Source organism: Bos grunniens, chromosome 12, assembly GCF_055505025.1.
Source record: "Bos grunniens cultivar Pamir isolate PY7600 chromosome 12, Bosgru_T2T1.0, whole genome shotgun sequence".
In the NCBI taxonomy this organism is placed as follows: Eukaryota; Metazoa; Chordata; class Mammalia; order Artiodactyla; family Bovidae; genus Bos; species Bos grunniens.
In genome coordinates this window covers 18,786,214-18,803,467 of record NC_141176.1, presented here as the reverse complement: position 1 = coordinate 18,803,467, position 17,254 = coordinate 18,786,214, and the positions used below count along the sequence as shown (strand labels likewise).

Here is a 17,254-nt window from a genome sequence, read left to right as displayed (position 1 = left end):
CAAAGCCTGCGTGTGTGTGAGAGCAACGTGAGCTGGGGCCCTGCCCTTGGAGGAAGATGGACAGGAGGGTTTCCCAGAGCCTTCAAGGCAAGCAATGCTGTATTTTTTTAATTTGTTTTTTTATTGGAGTATAGTTGCTTCACAATGTTGTGTTGGTTTCTGTTGTACAACATGAATCAGCGAGACGTATGCATATGTCCCCTCCCCCTTGAGCCTCCCTCCCACCCCTCTAGGTCATCACAGAGCATCGGGGTGAGCTCCCGGTCTGATACAGATAGCTTCCCACTAGCTATCTACTTTACACATAGTAACATCTTACTATATATTGCTTTCACTCTGTGGGGCTGGAGAAGCCTCTTGAGAGTCCTTGGACTTCAAGGAGAGCAAACCTGTCAGTGCTACAGGAAATCAACTGTGCATATTAAATACTTAATAAATGTTCATTATCGTTATTGTTGTTAATACTGTGTCCATGTTTCTGATACCTTTTTTAAAAAATGTCATGTCCTGTCAATGCTTTTTCACTCTATCTTTTGCATACAGCCACTAGATAGACCCCCCTCAAAACTTTGCTTCCTGTGTTTGTATCATGAAGAAAGTAGGTATGGACTTCCCTGGCGGTCCAGTGGTTAAGACTTCGCCTTCCAATACAGAGGGGCCAGGTTCCATCCCTGGCTGGGGAACAGATCCCACACGCCTTGTGAAGTGGTCAAAAGGAAAAAGGAAAGGAAAGGAAAGAGAAAAACAGGCATATTGGATATTCTTTCTCAAACCAGGGTTGCTCCCCTGGAGATCCTGACATCAGACTCCAGCTTCCACCCTCCCACCTCTGGTTAAGAAACCCCCACAGGGTCATCGCAGGCTTTTAAACAGGGAAGACACACAGCTAGATAAAGCTGTTTGCAGTATCACTTAATTATCTTGGGATCAAATTTATAACGTGTCCAAAATAGTCTATAAGCTCTTGGGTCTTCATTTGTCAATGGCCTGAATTTTTTATTTCTGAGGAGGTGACCCTCAGGCTTCCCAGGTCTATAGTACTACTCTGGGCCCAGGGACGGTGTATTTTATACGCTGTTGAAATAAGCCCTTGTCATTTTCTGGGCTAACACTCCCTGCATGAGTCAGTTATTCGTTTCCAAGCACTGCGGCCTCCGCAAGCCCTCTCAAGGGTCAGGCCACTCTCCTCTCCGAGGGTCCCCGGCTCGGCTGCCACCTAGTGGCGAGTTCTGTAACAAAGGGCTCTTGAGACACTCTTCAAATGCGCCCTTGGAAACGAGACCCTCCGTTGCTGTGACTCATTCCAGGATGACAGTGCAAAAGATATTTACTCATCTTCTTAAAAGATGAGTAATCGGCTTCTGGCTGATGGGAGGCTGTCTTTGAAAAACAATCCGATTTTGTTTTCTTCAAATATGAATGTCAGGATTTTCTAAGCAAATTAATGATTTTTTTTCTCTTCAAATCCACTCCTGCAGGGGAAGGGCTAGGCCAGCATTGGGGGAGGGGTGGGCGTATTGCGAAGGATTGTCAAGCCTTTAGAACGGGCTGAGTTCTGTTGTAAGCACTCAGAACATCTCATCTGATCCTTATTTCAATCCTGAGGTAGGTCCTATAATAAAAACAAAGCTAGTAATTATTATTTATTGTCGTTGTTGTTTTATAAATGAGGGAATTAAGGCTTAGGGAGGTGTAATATTTTTTAGCTGGACTCGGTGACAAGACTGGGATTCTAACCCCGGTCTGTCTGACACCAGTACCTGTGTTCTTGACCATCCCACTCCTAAATGATTATTTTTCTGCACCTGCCTGGTTCCAACATCAGTTCATCCTGCAAATATTTGTCAGAGCTTCCCAGGTGGCTCAGTGATAAAGAATACGCCTGCCAAGCAGGAGATGCAGGAAACAGGAGTTTGATCCTTGGGTAGGGCAGGTCCCCTGGAGAAGGAATTGACACCCCACTCCAGTATTCTTGCCTGGGAAATCCCATGGACAGAGGAGCCTGGTGGGCTACAGTCCATGGGGTTGCAAAAGAGTCGGACGTGACTTAGCAACTGAGCATGCGTGCACACAAATATTCGTCAAGACCCTAAATGTTTCTTCTCTTGCATGTTGGTTATTCACAGTGATCCAAACACACACCCTTCCCTGATGAAGCTTACAGTCTAGTGGGAGAAAAGAGAAAATGCTTTATAGCTTGATAAGTGCTGTGATAAGCTTAGCACAGGATGCTGGGGGCCATATATTTGAGTTGTTTACCGTGTAACCTGGGGGCAGTCAGGATAGACTTCCTAGAGGAGGTGACCAAGGTAATTCATACTGGATGAATGGGAATGGCACCCCACTCCAGTACTCTTGCTTGGAAAATCCCATGGACAGAGGAGCCTGTTAGGCTGCAATCCATGGGGTCGTGAAGAGTCAGACACGACTGAGTGACTTCACTTTCACTTTTCACTTTCATGCATTGGAGAAGGAAATGGCAACCCACTCCAGTGTTCTTGCCTGGAGAATCCCAGGGATGGGAGAGCCTGGTGGGCTGCCGTCTATGGGGTCGCACAGAGTCGGACACGACTGAAGTGACTTAGCATTAGCGAGGAAGGAGGGAATTAGAGAAGGATATTTCAGACAAAATAAGCAGCCAACACAAGTGACCTGAGGTCCAAGGTGGGAGCTGAGCACTGGGAGAACTCTTATAATTGGAGAGTTTCAGAAAGGGACCCAGGAGTTGGCTTATAGGGGTGCTGACTTTTGTTATCTGTGTCTGGCAGGATGCTGGCAACTTCATTCTGAAAGGAACACTGCTTTGCAGAGCAAAAGCTCTGAGAGAGAGGTAAGAAAGAAGCCTTCCCTTCCCCCTTGTAGCCTGAAACAGATGTGTGACTGTTGTCTTGAGCCTCAGCAGAAGCTCTGAGAGGCCTGATAAAGATGTTCTGTGTTAAAGCACTAGCTTCGGCCACAGTGGGCCTGGAGGACTGGCCCCATGTCATGTGGCCAAGACAGCACAGCACCCCATGTTACACCCTGGGTCAACCTCAAAGCCAAAGTTTGAAAGGATGAGTCTTGTTTTCCCTATTATTTATTTTTAAAATTTTGGGTCACACCATGGGACTTGTGGGATCTTAATTTCCCAACCAGGGTTTGAACTTGAGCCTCCAGCATTGGAAGGCAGAGTCTTAAACACTGGACCATGAGGGAAGTCCCTCGTTTTGCTATTAAACATAATTGCAGAGAAGAAGGAAACCACTGTGATGGAAGAGAAGGCTCCTTGCTGTGCACTGCTAGTACCTTCCACGGATGGTGAGAACCAACTACATGCTCTTCTCTAACAGGTGAGACCTTGGGAGGCCACCCTTCCTGCTGTTTTCTCCATGGTACTGCCCCCTTAAATGACACTTACTCCTTGGAAGAAAAGCTATGGGAAACCTAGACAGCATATTAAAAAGCAGAGACATTACTTTGCCAACAAAGGTCTGTCTAGTCAAAGCCATGGTTTTTCCAGTATTCATGTATAGATGTGAGAGTTGGACCATAAAGAAAGCTGAGCATCAAAGAATTGATGGTTTTGAATTCTGGTGTTGGAAAAGACTCTTGAGAGTCCCTTGGACTGCAAGGAGATCCAACCAGTCCATCCTAAATGAGATCAGTCCTGAATATTCATTGGAAGGACTGATGTTGAAGCTGAAACTCCAATACTTTGGCCACCTGAAGAACTGAGTCATTTGAAAAGACCCTGATGCTGGGAAAGATTGAGGGCAGGAGGAGAAGGGGATGACAGAGGATGAGACGGTTGGATGACATCTCTGACTTGATGGACATAAGTTTGAACAAGCTCCGGGAGTTGGTGATGGACAGGGAAGCCTGGTGTGCTGCGGTCTGTGGGGTCGCAGAGTCGGACACGACTGAGCGACTGAACTGGGCTGCCCCCTAGTGGCTTTCAGTATGACTAGCTGTTACTTGGATGCTTCTTGGGCAAACCCACTTTGCCAAATCATGAAGAACATCATTTACAGGTATGCAGTGTATTCAGTCAAGCAGATTTTGCTCCACACAGTGACTGGGCTATAGCTTAATCAGTTTCTTTCTTCTGTTTACTAGCTGCCTAGTGGGGCCGCTTCACTTTGGTGACACTTTTGACCTTTTTGTTAGACATTCCAGACTGAACCCTTTGATTGAGGTTGAACGGTTGTTCATAACCTCCTGAATCCCAGCCCCGTATTTGTTTGTTTGTGTTTCCATATTTTTCTGTGTCTCTTAACCAAATCTTCCCTCCCCGGCCCTTTCTCTCCTCATGGAGAATTTCTCCCTCAGTGATTGCATTTTCTTTAAGTCTTTGTAGCAGCAATGGAAATCTTCCAGTCTTAATGGCAGTGACAAGGGGCCATGTCATTAAGTCCCGAACAGGGGAATTTGTTATGGCAACTGGCTATGAAATAGCGAGGACTTGGCACCACTTTTTCTATTTGTGACTCATATTTAGAACCTTTTTAAACCACTTTCATAATGTGGTGGTTAAGAACAGTGACTTAAGTTCTGCCAGTTGAGTAATCTTAGACAATTTACTTAAGCTCTTCGTGCCTTCCTTTCGTCATCTGTAAACTGTCCTGAGACCAGTCCCTGGCCCACAGTAAGCACTGTTGAGTCTTTTTTGGGGAGGGGATGGTGGGCCACACTGCGTGGCATGCAGGATCTTAGTTCTCCGACCAGGGATCAAACCCACGCCCCATGCAGTGGAAGCACGGAGACTATTGAACCTTTGCTACTGTTCCCTTTTCTGACTACTTCCCGTGGTCCCTCTAACCTTGATCAAATCATCACTTAATTCTCTTGTGTTAGGCTTCCCTGGTGGTCCAGTGGTTAAGAATCTGCCTTGCAATTTAGGGGACACCGGTTCTATCCCTGGTTCAGGAAGATCCCACATGCCTCAGAGCACCTAAGCCCATGAGACACACCACTGAGCCCACGTGCCGAGCTACTGAAGCCCGTGTGCCCCAGAGCCTGTGCTCCACGACAGGAGAAACCACCGCAAAGAGACGCCCTTGTGCTTCAACTACAGAGTAACCCCTGCTCACCGCAGCTAGAGGAAACCCCTGCACAGCAATTAACCGTACTACAGGTAGAAAAGAGAGTTGAGAACTTAAACCAATTTTCTAAATACCGCTTTAGTTAATAAGATAATTACAATTACAGTTCCTTATTTTGCAGAAAATATTGACAGTATGCCATATCTAAAATGAAATTAATTCCAGATGAAGTAAAGATTTAAATAGAGAGGGAAAAGAAAGAGCATTAAGATAACATGTAAATAAACCCAGAAAATCTAGGGAAAACCTTCAAGAAAAAAACAGCACAGCCTAAATAAATAATTTAATTAAATATATATTTTTTAAATTTCCTCATGTGGAGGTTCGCCCTGTTCATTCTGGAGTGCCGTTCCTCGCTGTGACCACCCTATTCAAGAAAGCCCACATGAAGTAGGAAAGAGCCTGCTCGCACAGGCTCCTAGCTCATCCCTCCTACCCCACAAAACCACGCTCTCACCTTCTCTAGGGCCCCCTTCCAAATGCCCAGCTGTGGACTCCTCTACTTATATGGCACCCATTTTTCTCTTCCAGTATTAGTTCTGAACCCTCTCCAGTAATCTTGAGTAGTAGGGGTAAGTAATTTATACTGGATAGCTTTATATTAGAATTTGTAACTTACACAACGCTGGAGACCAGTGTCCCATGGTGTGCTATTTTACACTTTCTGTCTTGGAGTCTGCTCCGTTTATTTGTGAATTTCTGCACAGAGTTTGGATAGATGCCTACCTTGGTGTTTTCAGCATCTTCCATAAGCCTGAAATGACACGGCACGCCCATCACTTCCTTCTCTTCGAGAACTGCTCTGTGCAATAATAAAATGCTATTGCTTTTTAGTGATTTGTTTGTGACAAAAGAGCCAAAAATTATATCCTGCTGCAGAAAGATCATATTCGCCTTTAAAAACAAAATTCTATTTCTTTCAGGGGATAATTTGATTTTCTGTTTTATTCACGGATATTGCATTTTCATCTTTGTTTTCCTGAATTCTAGTATTTTAGTTCTCTCTGTTTTATCATGGAAGAGATGAGATTTTTAAGGCAAAAAATTTCAATGCTTGAGCTCGGTTTTATTTTTATCTTTGCAAGAGTGCAAGGGATAACATGGCCTTTCCTGATGTTAGCTCCTCTGCCTGCAGTAGGGACCATAATAGACTTACCTGGAAGATGTGCCCTAGCGGCTCTGCAGCTGGGAAATGTTAAGGGTAAGTTTACAGCCACAACTGTTGGCAACAAGAAGAAATACTGAGCTATTAAGAAAAAGACATGAATACGGTAGATATGACATCAGAGCAGGTTGCCATGGTGTACATTCTAGGATTGAGTCCCCTGGCCACTGAGTGATTTCAGTTCATATACACTGCCTTCTCATAGTTGGATGGGAAACTGGGAACCTCATATAGGGCCTCCTCAGTAAACGGGATCGTGTGTTTCCTGCTTGTGAGATCCCAGGCTTCCCTGTCTCACCCTCAGCTGGCGGTAGCCCTGGGTACTCCTTGAGAGCACTGTGTGTGAAATAGGTAGAGGCCACCTGGGGGTGCGTCTGCACATCTCCCACAGGGAACCCTTCGCCCCACCCTGGGCCTGCTGCTCCTGTGCCATCTCTGGCTCCCTCGAGCCCTTTGCTGTTGGGCCTTAACCCTCGTCAACTCTCACTTCTTTCCCTTCTTTCTTGCTGCTTTGGAGAGAAAAGATACATACATAACATTTGCTTTTGACACCTAATTCCATTTCAAAGCCCTTTGTCTTTGTACTTATCATTGGTATAAATGATTTTAAAATCATTATATTGGATTTTTTTTCCCAATAAAATTAAACATGTATAGGACCTGTATGCTACAACCACAAAATACTGATGAAAGAAAGGATGAAAGATATAAAGAAATGGAGAGACATACCATGTTCATATTTGGAAGACTCAATGTAATAAAAATGTCAGTTCTCCCCACACTGATTTGCAGGTTTAATGCAATTCCTATCCAAATCCCAGCAAAATTTTTTTGTAGATATAGGCAAGTTTATTTTAAAAGTGATATGGAAGGACAAAAGAATTCGAAGAGCTAAAGCAATTATGAAAAAGAATAATGTGGAAGGAGTCACTCTACCTAATTTTAAAACTTATTACAGACTATAGTACTCAACTTCAGCCATCCTCTCCACTCGGATGCCACACAAATCATGTCTACAGCCTGGAATTCATTCTCAATTGCTTTCTGGAATCCCCAGGAAGTTGCTGTCCATTTTTACCTTTCACTTGGGGTTGTCTCACCAGACCTCAAATTTAACTTGTTTAAGCCAACTGTACCAACAAGTTCCAGATTTTCCGCCTTCACCCTATGATGTCATTGTCTCGCTTGCTGTTTCTGTAAGCCTACTATCTGCTTGCTCTCCAACTTGCATTTATCTGTCCCTTATTTTTCTTTCCCTCTGTGGTCATCCTAGTTCCCATTCTTATGGTTTCATATCAGCTCTTTGTAATAGTCCTCAAACTACTGCCCCACCTTATATCTTCTCTCCTTAATGACAATCCCCTCTAAACACCACCACCAGTATAACTTTCCTAAAACTTTACTCTCACAATGCCATTTGTCTGCTCAAAAAACTTTCAGAGACTTCACTATTGAAAGGAATAAGCCAAACTCCTTAACTTAGAATTCAACCTCCTTTTTACTGAGCCCAATTAATCTTTGTAAGAGCTTCCCTGGTGGCTCAGATGGTAAAGCGTCTGCCTGCAATGCGGGAGACCCAGGATCGATCCCTGGGTTGGGACAATCTCCTGGAGAAGGAAAAGGCAACCCACTCCAGTATTCTTGCCTGGAGAATCCCGCGGACGGAGGAGCCTGGTAGGCTACAGTCCATGGGGTCTCAAAGAGTCAGACATGACTGAGTGACTTCACTTTCACTTTCTTTCTTCAGTCCTTGCAAACATGATTCCCACTGTTCTAAAAGAAGTGGACCGAGTAGGCTAGAGCACTCTCAATGCCTTAATCACCCTGGGGCAAATTCTCACTTGGGTGCCTTTGTTTCTTCAGCCTAAAATGCTTCCCCTGTTGACCTTTCTGCTTTCTCATTCCTGTAGATTCTTGAATGTCCCTCACAATTCTTAGTTTCCAGATACTGTCTCTGAACCTGCACAAACATTGATTTCTCTCTCACTGGCCACATTGCTAACACTGACCAAGTATACTTTCCCCATTTCATCCAGCACATTATGTCTGTATCCAGTTGTCTATCATAAGGACCCTGAGAACAGGGGCCATGACCTATATCACACACCAACTTACCTCGCACAGTCCTGCACACAGCCAGGGCTCAGGACACAGCTTTGGCACACTTATGTGTCTTGATGATAAGACTTTATAAAAGCTAAGTTGCTTTATCGTGTTTCATTCCTTCTTAACCTTGGGTCTAAGACTACAGACTACAGACTATGAAGAAACCATGGAAAATTCGATACGAAGTGGTTAACACTTGTGCCAATGAGCTGTTGCTTTTCTGGAATTATCTGAACACTGTCTCTCAGAAAGTGTCATGGTTCTGCCAGTGGGGTCCATATAAGTCCAGAATGAGAAGTGACATCCAGCGTTTGCATAGGACTGGCTTTTGCAGACATTAAATTCAATAAAGATGCAGGACTTAAAAGCAACACTTCACAGGGAACTCTGCTCAATGTTACGTGGAAGCCTAGATGGGAGGGGAGTTTGGGGGAGAACCGATGCATGTGCATGTGTGGCTGAGTCCCTCTGCTGTCCACCTGAAACTATCATAACATTGTTAATCAGCTATCAGTTCAATTCAGTCGCTCAGTCGTGTCCGACTCTTTGTGACCCCATGAACTGCAGCACACCAGGCCTCCCTGGCCATCACCAACTCCCGGACTTCACTCAGACTCACGTCCATCGAGTCAGTGATGCCATCCAGCCATCTCATCTTCTGTCTGTCCCCTTCTCCTCCTACCCCCAATCCCTCCCAGCATCAGAGTCTTTTCCAATGAGTCAACTCTTCACATGAGGTGGCCAAAGTACTGGAGTTTCAGCTTTAGCATCATTCCTTCCAAAGAAATCCCAGGGCTGATCTCCTTCAGAATGGACTGGTTGGATCTCCTTGCACTCCAAGGGATTCTCAAGAGTCTTCTCCAACACCACAGTTCAAAAGCATCAATTCTTCGGTGCTCAGCCTTCTTCACAGTCCAACTCTCACACCCATACATGACCACGGGAAAAACCATAGCCTTGACTAGATGGACCTTTGTTGGCAAAGTAATGTCTCTGCTTTTCAATATGCTATCTAGGTTGGTCATAACTTTCCTTCCAAGGAGTAAGCGTCTTTTAATTTCATGGCTGCAGTCACCATCTGCAGTGATTTTGGAGCCCCCCAAAATAGTCTGACACTGCTTCCACTGTTTCCCCATCTATTTCCCATGAAGTGATGGGACCAGATGCCATGATCTTCGTTTTCTGAATGTTGAGCTTTAACCCAACTTTTTCACTCTCCACTTTCACTTTCATCAAGAGGCTTTTTAGTTCCTCTTCACTTTCTGCCATAAGGGTGGTGTCATCTGCATAGCTGAGGTTATTGATATTTCTCCCGGCAATCTTGATTCCAGCTTGTGTTTCTTCCAGCCCAGCGTTTCTCATGATGTACTCTGCATATAAGTTAAATAAGCAGGGTGACAATATACAGCCTTGACGTACTCCTTTTCCTATTTGGAACCAGTCTGTTGTTCCATGTCCAGTTCTAACTGTTGCTTCCTGACCTGGATATAGGTTTCTCAAAAGGCAGGTCAGGTGGTCTGGTATTCCCATGTCTTTCAGAATTTTCCACAGTTTATTGTGATCCACACAGTCAAAGGCTTTGGCATAGTCAATAAAGCAGAAATAGATGTTTTTCTGGAACTCTTGCTTTTTCCATGATCCAGCGGGTGTTGGCGATTTGATCTCTGGTTCCTCTGCCTTTTCTAAAACCAGCTTGAACATCTGGAAGTTCACGGTTCACGTATTGCTGAAGCCTGGCTTGGAGAATTTTGAGCATTACTTTACTAGCGTGTGAGATGAGTGCAATTGTGTGGTAGTTTGAGCATTCTTTGGCATTGCCTTTCTACTCCAATGCAAAATTAAAAGTTTAATAAGAAAAAAAAAGACACTTTCAGCAGTTGTGAAAACAAGGACTAAGTGGTCAACACTAGTACTCAAACTCATTCTCACCGAGTCGATGACGCCATCCAACCAGTGGGGTCTGCGGATGAGCAAAGTCGTTTCTTAACACACACAACAGCCTTTACTTGGGAGACAGCTCCTTGGTGATGAGGTTTGGAAACTCCTGCAAGAAATGATACGTGTACCAACCAGCACAGCACAAACCCTTCAGAAGGCAGAGTGGGAGAGACTCTGATCATTAGCCTGCCCTGGCAGGCACTGAGGGTTCGTGCAGAGTGCTTGCTCAGAGAAGGGTCAAGGGAAACTTGGCTCCCTGGAAGAGAACACGAAAGACTAGCTTCCCTGTTTTGCCTGGCACCCCACCCCAAACACACACATATTATCTAATTTAATCCCTGTTTCAATAAAAGGAAGCAGCGTCTCCAAGAGGGTTAGGAAATGAACTGTCCGGGCTGTGCAGCTCCTCAAGAGCAGGGCCACGTGCATGGATGGTGTGCTAAGTTGCTTTGGTCGTGTCTGACTCTGTGCGACCCTGTGGACTACAGCCCGCCAGGCTCCTCTGTCCAGGGCTGCTCAGACTCAAGGGTTCTGTCTCTAGGGCTCAGGACTGCTCTGTTGCAGATGCAACACTTTTCAGAAGAACCTATTCACCCTCCGGCAGAACTGAAGCTGTGCCCTCAGCAGCCTGGGCTGGCTGGCTCTGAGGTGTGAGTTTCAGAGACACTAGGGGGCTGCCTGCTGACCCCCTAGACTCCCCCTCCCCGGCCCCCGCCGCACCCCCTATTACCAGAGACTTGGAATTAAAACCAAAACCAAAGAAACAAGTCTTCCCAGTCCTTAACTGGAGATGTTGCAAAATGCAAATACTGTTACAAAAGGTGGAAGCACTGATTTAAATTTGTACTAAAGGGAAAATAGGAAACACAGCCAAATGGGAAGAGCGTGGGCTTTGGAGTCAGAACTGAGTTCAAACCTGGCTCTCCCAGATGTGAGCTGTGTGGCCTTGGGTTTGTTGATTCACCTCTCTGAGCCTCAGATTCCTCATCTACAAAGTAAGAATTATACTACTTACATCTAAGGGTGAGCAGAGAGATTACACGAGAAGTGCACAGAAGTGACCAGTACAGGGCCTGGCACATAATATATGCAGAATCCATGATAAGCGTTCTTTTTATGACTATCACAACTTCTCAATATTTTTGAGTTCTGCAAAGTGTAATCTACAGAAGATAGAGAAAGGTGATCAGCTGACTTCAGTCCCACCATTTGGGAGCTCTGTAACCTTGGGCATATCACTTACCCTTTAAGCCCTAGATTCCTTACCGTAAAACCTGATCATTGTGAGGATCGAGGGAAATAACATGGTTTGTAACAGGAACATCTATGTCAATATGCAGGGAGGGTGGATATTTGAAAGTGAAGGGTAAACACAGTTATGTTTCATTTATGGTTATAACCTTACTGACTAGAGCACTAATTACAGGTCATAGAATGTTGATGGCAGAATCTTGGAGCAGCCTTCGGGAGTGCGGCTGTGCGCCTGCGCTACGCCGAGTTCGGGAGTGCGGCTGTGCACTTGCGCGGCACCGAGTACCAGCGGGCAGTTTGAATTTCGCTCCCGGAAAAAAAAAAAAAAAAAAAAGAATCTTGCCTGAGTTGTAAAGAAATTTTGTGTTAATGCTTTGTCTCTATTAGTATGTATATATATATATAAATAGACACATAAATTGTATAGACGTGTAATAATAAGTTGAGCGATGGTATCAGTTTGATTATGCATCACGTAAATCCAGCAATAATTTGTCCTTTTCTTTTGAACTTTTTATTTTGTATTGGGGTATGCAGAGAGCTGATTCATTTGAAAAGACCTTGATGCTGGGAAAGATTGAGGGCAGGAGGAGAAGGGGACGACAGAAGATGAGATGGTTGGATGGCATCACCGACACAATGGACATGGGTTTGGGTGAACTCCGGGAGTTGGTGATGGACAGGGAGGCCTGGGGTGCTGCGGTTCATAGGGTCACAAAGAGTCGGACACGACTGAGCGACTGAACTGAGCTGAGCTGAGCTAAACTGATAGCTGATTAACAATATTGTGATAGTTTCAGGTGAACAGTGAAGGGACTCAGTCATACATATACAGGTATCCATTCTCCCCCAAACCCCCCACCCATCCAGGCTGCCACATAACACTGAGCAGAGTTCCATGTGCTCTACAGTAGGTCCTTGTGAGTTGCCTATTTTAAATATAGCAGTGTATACATGTCCATCCCAAACTCCCTAACTGTCCCTTCCCCCTGGCAACCATGAATTCATTTTCTAAGTCTGTGAGTCTCTTTTTGTTTTGTAAGTAAGTTCATTCGTACCGTTTCTTTTTAGACTCCACATATAAGGGATGCCATACCGTATTTCTCCTTCTCTGTCTCGTTTGTCCTTTCCTTTTGAAGCACTTTCTAGCACTGCCCTCGGGCCAGTCTGGGAATAAGTGCTGCTGTACATGTTGACGCAAAAATACAGCCTGACACTGCAAAGCTGGGCCACCAGACACACACACAGATGGAGCCCTGAGGACACAGTCAGCTCTGAAGGCAGCTCGTCCCTGAACAGATCTGAAAAGCCAGGATGGGTATGAACACATTCGTAGACGTGGGCTTCCTGTGAGGCAACCAGAAGCCAACTCTGAAAAAGCCATTCGAGAGTTTTCCCAGACTGCAGGCAGATGCTGGGGCTCTGGGGGTGGGGCGTGGGGGGTGTCCGGCAACCCAGCCCCTCTTTCAGGATCCTCACAGAGTCTAAAGGAAAAGCACCCTCTCTCATCTACCTTCTTCCATCTGCTGTAGCAAGGTGCTTAGTGTTCATCACTTTGCCACAAATCCCTGGGCTGTGTTTTACTAACGGATTCTCTTCCCTCCAGAGAATTTGCTCGTCTGGCCTGGCATCCCTCACAGTGTTACTCCAGAGAAGTGAATACAGTCTTTTAGGATGCAAAGAAGTGCAATGAGGGGAAACACAGATTGTTTTATGGAGTGATTGGCCAAGCGGATGTAGTTAGCAGCTATCACGCCCTTGAAATATGAAAATTAATTAAATTCAATTTGATGAGTGAGAATAATCACTTCAACAGGCTAATTCGATAAATAACCCTTCACATAAGGGAAACAAACATTTCAATTTGGGGGATTATTTGGAGGATGGCTGAAATGCAAAACTATCCAAGTTTTGAAGAGAATGGTATTGACGATAATGAAGCGAGGCCTGAGGGTCAAACCAGCAGGACTCTTGCTTCTGACCACTGGGTGGGTTCTCACTTTCCACCAACTAAAAGTGTTCTGATCCCCCAGAGTGTATCCCCCCAGTATTCATGTCCCCTTGCTGCTGGAACAAATTACCAGGAACCTGGTGACTTCAAATGGTATTCACTTTTGTTCTCTTTCAGGTCCATAGATCAGAAGTCCAATATGGGTCCCACTGGGCTAAAATCAAAGGTGTCGGCAGGGTTGTCTTTCTTTTGGAGATTCTAGGGGAGAATCCGCTTCCTTGCCTTTTCCAGCTTCTAGAAGCCACTGACATTCCTGGCGAATGGCCCCCTCCTCCATCTTCCAAGTGAACAGCTTCCTATCTCTCTCCCTCCAACTCCTGCTTTCAGTTCAGCGCAGGTGCATTTAGCTCACATACATTTGTCAGAACCTACAGGAGTACAGCACCTAGTGAACCCTCAGGTGAGCTGTGAATTTAGGATGGTCATGATGTGTCTATGTAGGTTCATCCGTTGTAACAAATGTACCATCTGGTGGGAGATGTTGATGGCGGAGGAGGCTGTGGATATCTGGGAAAAGGAAGTATATAGGATATATCTACACCTTCTGCTCAGTATTTGCTGTGAACCCTAAAACAGCTTTTAAAAATTAAATCTTGGGACTGAGACAGTCAATTTCTAGGTAGATTGATAAGAAGTCTGGGGTCCCTGAGGAGGAAAGAGAGTTCTGGGGCTCTCGAAGAGAAGACAGGAGTCTGGAATTCTAAAGGAGGAGGAAAGGATAAACATCTTTTTTTTTCCCCCCTCTACATTCCTTAGTCTTAGTCACAGAAAATGTTTTTTTCTTTAAACCCAGAACTAATGATTAAACAACAATACAACTCAGCTTAAACTCTGTATAAGGATTATATAACAACAATGTATCCTGCTTGAGGACAGTTTCTCCTTCCTGTTATCTTAAAATGTATATTATGAGAGTGGGTCTGGTTCAGTTCAGTTGAGTTCAGTCTCTCAGTTGCGTCTGACTCTTTGTGACCCCATAGACCGCAGCACGCCAGGCTTCCCTATCCATCACCAACTCCTGGAGTCTACTCAAACTCATGTCCATTGAGTTGATGATGCCATCCAACCATCTCATCCTCTGTCATCCCTTTCTCCTCCTGCCTTCAATCTTTCCCAGCATCAGGGTCTTTTCCAACGAGTCAGTTCTTTGAATCAGGTGACCAAAGTATTGGAGTTTCAGCTTCAGCATCAGTCCTTCCAATGAATATTCAGGACTGATTTCCTTTAGGATGAACTAGTTGGATCTCCTTAAAGTCTAAGGGACTCTCAAGTCTTCTCCAACACCACAGTTCAAAAGCATCAATTCTTCAGCACTCAGCTTGCTTTATACTCCAACTCACATCCATACATGACTACCGGAAAAACCACAGCCTTGACTAGACAGACCTTTGTTGGCAAAGTAATGTCTCTGCTTTTTTAATATGCTGTCTAGGTTGGTCATAACTTTTCTCCCAAGGAGTAAGCGTCTTTTAATTTCATGGCTGCAGTCACCAACTGCAGTGATTTTGGAGCCCCCCAAAATAGTCTGTCACTGCTTCCACTGTTTCCCCATCTATTTGCCATGAAGTGATGGGACCAGATGCCATGATCTTAATTTTCTGAATGTTGAGCTTTAAGCCAACTTTTTCACTCTCCTCTTTCACTTTCATCAAGAGGCTCTTTAGTTCTTCGCTTTCTACCATAAGGGTGGTGTCATCTGCATATCTGAGGTTATTGATATTTCTCCCGGCAATCTTGATTCCAGCGTGTGCTTCATCCAGCCCAGCGTTTCTCATGATGTACTCTGCATAGAAGTTAAATAAACAGGGTGACAATATACAGCCTTGACATACTCCTTTCCCTATTTGGAACCAGTCTGTTGTTTATTGTAATAACTAATTTAAAAAGTATACAGCTTCCTTGCTAAGACTAGCAGATAGGGCGCTCTCTGCTCCTCTGATGTCTGTGTCAGAAGCGTTCTCTGTCCCTTTTCACTATAATGAAACTTTTCCCACACAGGAGCCCTGAGTGGTCAAGTCTGGTCTCTGGTCCTGAAGCAAAATCATCTTTGGAGATCGTGAATCCAACATCGTTCGCTGTAAGCTATCAGGACTTCCCTGGAAGTCCAGAGGTTAAGACTTCACCTTCCAATGCAAGCGGTGTGGGGAGCTAGGATCGCATCTGCCTCCTGGCCAAAAAAACCAAAAGGAATATTGCAACAAATTTGAGAAAGACTTGAAAAACGGTTCACATAAAAAAAAAAAAAAAAAACTTTGAAAAATAAACTAAAGTCTTGGGAGTTCCCTGGTGGTGCAGTGCTTAGGATTCCACACTTCCACGGCAGGGGGCACAGGTTTGATCCCTGGTCAGGGAACTAAGATCTTGCAAGCCAAGTAGTGTTGCTAAAAAAAACAAAACTTTTTTTTTTAAGTCTTTTAAGAGAAGAATGAGCTGTGTGATGTTTGTGAAAACATTAGAAGGTACTGCATTAAATCTACCTTATTTCAACTTTATATCCTGAGAGCTGCACAAATCCCTGCCCCTGGTGGGAGCTGAATCTACCACAGAGACCATAGGGCAGCCAGGGTGTGGTGAAGGTTCATGCAACTCAAGGTCACCTTCCCTATCAGCCCAGAGCAGAAGTAGGGAACCAGAGATGAGCAGTGTTCAGTGCCTTGTCAAGCACATCTGAACTGTCCCCCGAAGGCCCACTAGAACACTACAAGGGAAATATTAACGTCTCCATTTTTAAAATGAGAAGAGTAGGGCTTGGAGAGATTAAGTAACTTGCCCAGCTACAGGTCGGAGGGCCTGGATTCCAACGCAGGTTTGTGTGGACCCAGAGCTTATGCCAGGCTTCCCCCTCAAGTCAGTAGAGAGGAGAAGACAGTCCTCTGTGGGTGTTCTGAGCTCTGGATGTGGAAAACGGGCAGAAAAATGGACCTGCAAACCAGGAGCGGCCCCAAGGGCGGGGTTCAATGCTGAAGGTTGCCTTTCATATTCGTATAAAAGTCTGGTTGCTACTGGAAGAATTCCCATCCCTTGAAAGATTCCGGGGGTCCTTGTGGGCTCTCACCGGAAGCGGGAACCTGGGTCTAAGGCCGCCGCATGACACCAAGCGGTGCTGGAGCGGAGGCTGGCCGGCAGAGGGCGCTGTGCAGACACGGTGAGCTCACGTCTCAATCACAGGACCCTGCCCAGTTCAGACGCAACGAGTGCCCAGTCAAGGGTGGAGAGAGGTCACTTTGAATTAAGTTTGTTTCTTTCTCTTGAGACAAAATAACACACACCATATTTTCCAGAAATCCTTTAAGAGTGAAGTTTGCCTCTTGCAAAATTGCTAAACGTTGTGGGTTTCTTTCTCTTCCATAAGACTTCCTTTTGCCACAGTGGATGTCAGTAGATACTGCAGAAAAGTGGGTGGAATAGAGAACGCGGGCATGTCCAATCCCAGATCTGCCCCTTGTTAGAAGTGAGGCTTTTCTCTGAACCTCTTTTGTGTCTTCTGTAAGCTGGAGAGCAAAGGCTTTATCTTACAGTCTGTTCTGAAGACTAAAGAGCAGGCACAGAGGTAAGTACACAGTCTCTCAGTTTGCAATCATTTTGGTCTTATGACCTCTTTATAGCCTTAAAAAGTTGTCACTCAAAGAGCTTTCTTTCTTTCTCTTTTTTTGCCGTGCTGTGAGGCTTGCAGGCATCTCAGTTCCCTAACCAGGGAGCGAA

The 17,254-nt window shown here is 45.1% G+C and overlaps 1 long non-coding RNA gene across 2 annotated transcripts in view; it reads left to right on the top strand.

The window, feature by feature from the left end:
- Nucleotides 1–15,801, top strand: part of LOC147361455 (uncharacterized) — a 156,154-nt gene extending 140,353 nt beyond the window's left edge. Inside the window, exons 3-5 of one of the 2 annotated variants that reach the window (XR_015137933.1) lie at nt 2,769–2,830; nt 3,229–3,329; nt 15,551–15,801. This is a non-coding gene — a long non-coding RNA (uncharacterized LOC147361455). Of the gene's footprint in view, nt 1–2,768; nt 2,831–3,228; nt 3,330–11,716; nt 11,980–15,550 lie in introns of those variants that run through there. The other variant, XR_015137929.1, reaches the window with a different exon arrangement.
- The last annotated feature ends 1,453 nt before the right edge of the window (nt 15,802–17,254 follow it).